Raw genomic sequence first — 8,870 nt, forward strand, 5'->3', positions numbered from 1 at the left:
CACACATCTGAGGAAGGGTTGTCCACATGCAGAAGTTTTGTTCCCAGAGTTGCTGGACTGTTCCTCCAACACAGTGAGTTAAATCTTCAAAGGAGCATCAAGCCATGTCAGTCCTCATGTAAAGAACTTGATACTGCCAGCATTCCCTTACTTCAGCAAATAACAGGAATCTATATCTTTCAAATAGACAGCGAGATAAGACATGCCTTTTTTAATGGCCACTGTAGGAAGACTTTAATCAATAAAACCTCCAGTTTTGATCCACAGCCAGCCAGACCATACATCAGGGTACACATTGYCTGCAAAAAAGTCATGATGAGCCTCCGTTTGAGGGTCATTCTTATTGTTTAACTGACCAAAATTTTGAGACTGCTTTCATTATATATTTAATATCCTGTAACAACCTGTACTCGATGGTCAATGGAAACTTTCCAAAGATATTTGATTTTGACCCAAAAAAAAAAAAAAAAAAAAAAAAAGATAAATGTGTTCTGTGCTGTTGGCTTACACTTCAAGCAGCTGCTCTTGAGTCTGTGGACTGCACAGACTGTAAAAAAAAAAAAAAAAAAAAAAAAAAAAGTGTGGTCTTTGTTGCATCATATAACAAATTATAACAAATTTTAATTTACATTTTCTTAGCAGCTAATTGCATAGATGGTAATGGGAAGTGTGCTAGTATCCAGTCAGGTATCACTAACTCTCATTTCAGAACAGAACAGAATACACAGAAAAATTTCCATCCTTATTTTCTAGCACTTCATCAAGAACCACATGCTCAGGGTACCCCAGATTCAGTGCAGATGAAGTGTAAATGAGGAATTAGCCAGATTTTACATCTGAAGATATATTCCTGTTGCTAGATGTCCTTGATAGGCACCAAGATCTTGGTGTAAAAAGGCACAATTGCTGAGATATGAAGGTACAGCAATTTGGCTCACAAGTAAAGTGCACACATGCAGCAATAGGGTATCAGACAGTAGTAAATAACCCCATACCCTTAGTCTTTCTATCAGGACTTGAAGTAAAGGTCTCTAGCTCTCAATGACACTTCTGTGATAACAGAATGTCAAGTAAAGATTGATAGCTTCTGACATGAAACAGATCAGATGCTCATCAAATTACCTCATATGAGTTTCAAAGAGTTGGTGAAACTTGTAGGTATCCAGAATAATTAGCCATGTTGCCATAAACCAGCCTTCAGCCACACAGCAATGCTAACCTTGAGAAAGCCAAAAAAAAAAAGAGATACTTTATGCTCTATGTATCCAAGAAAGTGAAGAAAGTGGTCCCAGAGAGCTTGCACATTTTAATTGTGCATAGCTTTATTAAGCCCATTTTCTTAAATTTGCCTTCTATGCAGGTCTCAGACTGCCTAGCAAAACAAACAGAATTTGATAAAAACGTTCTCAGTAGTTAAGGCTGCATATTGAAATTCAGCATACAACCAGAGGAAGGCAAGCTCAGAACAGGCAGCCAAAATGGCCAAAAAACTCCCAAGAATTAGGAGGGTTTGTAAACAGTAAGCAATAATAGATGCAGATTTTCTGGCTTTAATTATATKGGATGCTAAGAGACTGAATATATAGAGATAATTTATATTGTAAATGGCACTTGAGATTAGGGAAATTTAATTTAATTTTGAAAAAACAGTAGTAAAGAATTCYCACTTGATTTATTGTGTGCAAAGSTTTCCTCCTTCCCTTTRTAGCCACATGAATGAAGGAAAGGCCATCTGCACATGGACAGGCTTTACCTGGAAAAGTAAATTCAGACCCTTAAACTACTGACCTTTGTCATGCCAGATAAAAGGAACCATCCTAATAGCACCTATCAGCAGAATTAAAATTTGCATCCTCTTTTCTAAGGTTTCCAGCTACTGGAGGAGAGTGTGGTTACTGATACTTTTATTTGAACAAGGGCAATATTCAGGCTTTGTAGATGATGCACCCTAGAAGATGGCAGTGGGACAGCATCTCTGCTGCTTTCTTCTGAAACCTACCCAGTGYAYATTTATTTATTTATCTATKRAAATGCAGCAAGTTCCAGGATTGACCAAAGTAACCTATAYCACACAGCAACATTACAGATGATGTTAGGACAGGAAGTGAAGAATAGCTCTTCCAATTAATGCCAGATAGGGAAATTCATTACATAAGATGTAATTACTTAGGCTGGAATTTGTCCAGAAGCTGGAGTTCAGCCAAAAAAAAAAAAAAAAAAAAAAAAAAAAAAAAAAAAAAAAAAATACAAACAAAAAAAAAAAAAAAAAAAAGGAATAAACCCTGATTGTATCCAAACCAAAGAAAAAATTCGACTTTTTGATTATATTAACTTGTTTTCCAGTCAATACAGAGCATCTGTGATAGCCAAAATTAGTTTTCTCTGGGACCCCAAGGTAGAAAAAAGCGGGAAGGAAAAGAAAATTATTAACTGTTTCCTGAGGTGTATTTATTCGTGGCAATCTCCTATTTAAACATATGACACTTGTGATCCTTATTACAGATTTGGAAAAATTATATGTCTTTGACAAAATTTCAGGTGGCTTTATAAATGATTAAATGAAATCAGAATAAAAGTAAAGACCTGATAATTTAAACGTGCACAAATATGCACGTTTAAATGTGCACCAATTTGGATGATCTACTTGCACATTGCATTCAAATGAAACTACCATTCACAAGTTGGGAAAATCATCACCRTCACCACTTCCAGAATTTCCCAAGGATTTGCTCAGTTCTCCTTAGGAAGACTCCCATTAAAATCCTGGTGAATATCTGCACTCCCAAGTACACTAAAAAATAAATCTAGTTAGTTAATCTGAGAGCAGYAGAGCTAATGAAGACTGTTTCCCAAATCCCTACTCAATATATCCAAGTCTTCCTCTACACTACTTCCAACCTCCCTCCACTCCTTCATTCTTGTTCAAAATGAGGACACAGCGCAGCACCTCCCTCCTGGATTTCCTAATTACTGAACAGGGAAGAGGCAGCACAAGAGCTGCATTTCTGCATCRTGGCCAGCCAGCACATGTCTGCTCCCAGAAAGAAAATAACACAAGTTCACCACACTMTCTTCCTTCCGGCAGGAGCTTTAATTGGCATCACCTTTTCACTCTTGCTGGTAGCCAGCTTCCACAAAAGTGSTAGAACTCCCACAGTAAACTTTGGTGGAAATTAATTAAAAAGTTATTTGGAGCAGGCCGCCAGACAAACAGCATGACAGCAGAACTTGTGTTTCCTTAAGAAAGCAAGCTAAAAAAGGAAACTATTAATAATTATTATTTCGGTATGCCACGAGACCCAAGTTCTTGACTAAGGCCTATAAACACTGCCATGATACTTATAATAAACAGAAAATTTGCCTAACAGAAGGAAAAATAGTTGATGAAATGATAACACAGCTTGTATTAATTAACAACAGAGCTCACTATTCACAGAGGAAGTTACCATAAGTATACAGACCTGGAGCCAAATTTTTGCTGGAGCTGAGCTCCCATTTGCTGAGGATGCTAAGACRAGACAGACATTTTCAGAAATACCAAAAAGTCAGCAATCTCCACTTAGGTATCAACAGAAATACTGGGAGCTTAAAAAAAAAATAAAAAAATAAAAAAAAAGTAAAAAATAGAAGAGTCTCCTACTGTTCACTGCGGSTGGGAGTGAAGAAGTCCCAGCAGGAGCTCTGAGCCTTTCAACTTTCAGGTGGGCAATGGCCTCCAATTGCCTCTTTCAATCCTGACTGTCTGAAAGGCAAGTAAGAGCTGTGGTAATAAACCCAACGTTACTGAATAATTTATTCAGAGTAGAAACAAACAGACAAAAAACGTTGGGGCTTCATACTAACATGGGAAAGTTGTCTTTTAGAGAAAGGTCCCTAAGATACCACCCGCTTTGGCTCTGTCTTAGGAGAAACATCACTTAAACATCATTAGAAATCAATAAGGTTTAATGGAATATCATAGAAGGCACCTAAATTGTGGAATGGTAACCTCTTAAAGAGCAGTCAGAGACGGAAGGGAAGAACACTTATGAAGTGATGTACTAATTAGAACAATACCAATACGAGTAAAGTTCACTGAAGCTAAATTTTCCCTCAGCAGAACAAAGCAATCCCTTGAGAAAATACTACTGTAATTTGAGGGGGAAATAATCACCCCAAAATCAAAACAAAACAAACAAAAGCCATCAAACATCCCAAAGTGTGTTCTCAAACTTCTGATATGACACTGTTTTCCTCAGTTAGCAAGATGTCCTCTTTGTGGGCCTCAAACCTCCAAAACACAGGACTGAAAAGCAACATTTAGAATTAAATAGAGCTTCCTTTGCAAATGCCCATGTGCTCTGCACAGCAGCCTGTGAGCTGATATCACCAGATCCATCCAGAATGCCTTCATTTTACTGCACACTTAAAATTACACAGGTCAGCAATACTCTCAGGAACAAATTGCAAAATGTTCCTATCAAGCAATTCTTAATACACATTTGTGTGGTAAATAGTTATGCTTCACCTCCTTATTTATGGTTCTGCGCTTATTTTTCTTTTAAATAGGAAAACAAATTAATAGATTTTCCAGTCTCTCACACCACCTTGCTCTAGGAGTAGCCAACTTATTTTGCAGAGTTAATCATCAACTCCACAATTCATTTTGAATATATAGAGAGGTCTTTATATCATTTATTGTGCATCTCGCCAACCTCACTGTACCAGAGACATGGGTGTGTATAAGGTCCTAGTAAACACACCTAAACCACACCAAAACAATGTCACAAAATAGAAAAAAGATAAATTTTACAAGCTTTATGATGGACTAAGTATAACTGGATACAGCTCTCCTACAGCAAGCTTTGCACCCATTGATAATTGGCATCAAGAAGGGCTGAAAATATGCATCACAACATGAAATGCTGGGAGAAACCAAGCCAGATAATGGTTCTGGCATGGATCACAGTTAAATCTTTTGCTAGGGATCTATCACACAATGAATTATTTCTTTGGGTCTGCAAGCGTTTTCCGAAAGCACCGGGCATTCTGCCATTAGTTAAATATCCATCCAGTTATATCGAGTGCAGGCAGCCCTTTCTTCCCCMAAAGATCCACATTTTTCCAGTAAATCTCCATGTTTCATCTCTTCCATCCCTTGCTGCCTTCAMTTCACTATCCCTCTCAAAACAGTGAATTACAAAGCACTGAAATTTGCATTGAAAACATGCTCTGTCAGAGCTCTCCTGTTCCAGACTGACTGAAACACTCCTGGCTGGAACATCACAAGGATATAACCCTAAAAAATGCCCTGCCCCTTAAGTTAGATTTTCTTTAGTTAATTTAGTCTTTTACAGGAAAGTATCAATCTCTGAAAGTTGATGCAGAAGTTGAGTGGTAACTTAATGCAAGTTATAGTAAGCCCCAAACTGAGCTAGGTCTGGAGACAGAGATCTCAGTAAGAGGGAATAAAGTTGCTACCAGCAAAAACAACTTTTTGATCTRCTCCTTTATGCTCCTCTGCCATATCTTCACCATGTGTAAATGGAGCCACAATTATGTGAATTGTCAATTATCAGGAAGAGATGAACAGTCAAAGTCACAAATATCATCTTTGTATTATATTCAGATAGAAAAGGCAAAGTCAAAAGTCCAGAATGCGTGAAGCAAACAAAGCCTTGGAGATGACTTGGCAAAACCATCTCTATTAGTTTAATCAAAAGGGGAAGATTAAACACTACCTGTGGCAAGACAGATCGTTAAAGCCAAACTATGATCTCTCAAGCAAAGGAGAGCTGTAAAGCTGAAGGCTGTAAAGCTGAAGCCTGTCCAACCTCCTTAATGATAACCTTGTCCAATAATAGATTTGATTGCTTTTTCACAACTTTTGACAATCAAGAGAGAATTAGGTTTAAAACAGAGGTGTTAGGTCATCACTTTTCTACCACCACTCATGCCTTAACAATCCACGTAGGCCAGAAGTGGCGCAGTACCATCAAATGTTTTATAATGAAAATCTATTTTATTGCAGGCTAAAGTAAATGGAGGGTTTCATTGTACAATTTAAAGAGAAAATGGCTTAGCAGTCCAAAGGAGAGAGGGAAGAAAAAGAGTGGGGAGAGAACTCCATGCACATAGGCAGCATAAGAAGAGGTGACTTGGTTTCTCTGAGGAGACTCAGAGTCACAAAGAAGAAACTGAGAAAGGACAAGAACATTGAATGCTTCTTGTCAGGATGAGAAGGAAACAGAGCAGGGCAACTTTCATTTTGAACCTTGTAATGACATTCTACCAGACGTRCCCAAAACCCATTGCTTTTTCATGTTATTCTGAATGTTTTGAAGAATGATGTAGATGAGTCTCATCAGACTAACCAGAGCAGTGGTAAGGTACATCTATTCTTGTCTGAGAAAGAGTCTGTCCCAAATTTCATAGTGGCATACAGAGAAAACATGGAAACATTGCACCATWTATTTAAATGAGATTTCCCTTTAATGAGAATATTAATGTAATCATTKTAAAGCATAGTCATCCTCGGTTAGGGCATACTATGATTGTCTGACACACAACACATGGAACTTTAAAAAATAAAAGGGCTTTATAGAACATTTCCAGCAGAGTTTATGGTTTAGACCACTCTTATCAAAAGTAATATCTTGAGTGGATGAAATCACTTGTGGGACAAGCAATAAAAAAATTAGCTTTACATAAAACACCTMATCTCCAGAAAGGGCAGAGATCAGGCTAGGTTGTGAAGGCTTGAGGGCYGGCAAAAGAGAGGGAGGGAACATGGAAATTTGGGTCAGTAGGAGCTCCTGGCCACGCAGCACTAGGGTTTGGCACAGAGCTCTCTCTGCTCTACATCAAAGATGTCATCAGTCTCTGAACCAGTGACTGTCTGTCCTGTCTGGCCTCTGAGCTTTTGCTTTCCTACCCTGAAGTGATTTCAAGGGGGCATGGCTGTGTGAGAGACACCATCCTTTAGATGAGCTGGAAACATATGGCRCTGACCACATGTGGTCATTAGAAAGTCCCGCGCCAATTTTCGCAAGGCTAACAATATTAGCCCYGGTATCCTGGCCAAATTCCAATATAGGTAATTATATTCTGGATAATGACATACAGGCTAGTTTTATAAGGTTTAATATACATTGTGGAAAGTGGCTTGCACCTAAGGGCTCTGAGTTAAACTCATTGCATAGTCAGCTGGGATAAAATTAGAGAAGAAACTACCCAAGCATGTCAAATGTTTAAGCTTTAAAACCCTGTGTAGACTGAAACAAAAGAGGAAGGGATCCAGGGGTGCTTTAGCATAATCAAGCTGGCTCATGCCGCTGAAGACACAGCTGGGATCCAGAGCTCACTGCTGCGAGGAAATTTGTAACAGTATCCCCACCCCACCTTCAGCWGTGGGTGTGCATGCATGTTAAATTACCAGGTTAGGAAAGAAGATGAGCAGTAGGATGCAAAATGTTGTTTGCTGGGRCTTTTTCTTGATTGCCCCCAAGTAAAATAGAACCAAATGAGAATCTTATAAAAAAGTCCCACTGTTCAAACACTCGTGCCTGTTGCACGGCAGCCCTGTGACCCCAGCTCAAAATGCCGGAGGGTGCTGCTCTCCTAACTTGTATTTGCTTCACCTTRCCCTGCTCAGAGACACCAACACCAGCACAAGACCCAGCTCTAACTCTCCCTGACAGGTCCTGCACTAAGTCTGCTGGTGAAAAGCTCTGCTGGTGATGCCCAGGCCCAGAACAGTGTGGGTGGCAGGACATGCCCCTCCAGCGTGCTGTTAAAATCAAAAAGGGGCATTGTGAGCGTGCCTCTCACACCTCAGCTTAGGAGGCTCTCATTTGCAAGGGCTTACTGGCTTCAGCCAAATTTGCTGCCATGATCTACTCTTTTGGATGACACAGAGCCTTRAGATTGAACACAAGCAGAGGTGCCAGACCTAAGGGCTGAGAGCACGATGGGTAACAACGGTTTTTTTGGCTCTTTTGATCCCCTAAAGCTTCATTGCATTTTGATCCTCCTAAAATTAGTGCATACCATTTTACACATTTCACAAGCATGGAAACCACCTCACACTCCATATATTTTATACCATGCAGAACAGAACAAAACAATTTCTAACTCAAAATAACACCTAAACAAAAGCTAAAGAAGAAGTTCTTTACTTCTTCTTGAGAATGATGAGGCCCCGACACAGGTTGCCCAGAGAAGCTGTGGATGTTCCATCCCTGGAACTCTTCAAGGCCAGGTTGAGGCAAGAAGCAACCTGGGCTAGTGGAATGTGTCCCTGTCCACAGCAAGAGGTTGGAACTGGATAAACTTTAAGGTCCTTTCCAACTGAAAGCATGWTATTATTGCATGATTCTTTAAAACCACCGTAAGATTTGAATAAACACCTTTGGCTAGCCGGACAGCCCAAGCAATGACACTGCAGTGCAAGCAGACATCTTTCCGTTTTAAAATAAAGTTCAAGTTAAGCTGTGATTTGTTTTCCCAATGTTATGAGAAGGTGTCATCTTATTTTGGCRTTATCATCCAGATTCCAAACTTTAATCCACGTATTTCATGTGCTTGTGAGAGCATCCTGTACTTGTAGGCACAGCACCTCATTTCAAGATGCTCTGCACCATTCCAGGCTCCAAATCCAAGCTGTCAAAGATAGGAGACACAGGCTTTCACCCCCACTCTCTGCACAGAGAACACTGTTTCATCTTCTCAATTCCTTTCTCCATTCAAACACATTCAAACATAATTAGTGTAACATTAAAAATGGAGGAAATTTAGTAATTGCCAGTTGTTCTGTAGCCATGGTTACATCAGAGATTTATACCAAGCGACGCTGGCCTGGGCACGCAGAGGCAGTTAGCAGGAACAGCGGT

This window comes from Malurus melanocephalus, unplaced genomic scaffold, assembly GCF_030028575.1.
Source record: "Malurus melanocephalus ecotype Western Australia unplaced genomic scaffold, MMel_1.1 scaffold_22, whole genome shotgun sequence".
Taxonomy (NCBI): domain Eukaryota; kingdom Metazoa; phylum Chordata; class Aves; order Passeriformes; family Maluridae; genus Malurus; species Malurus melanocephalus.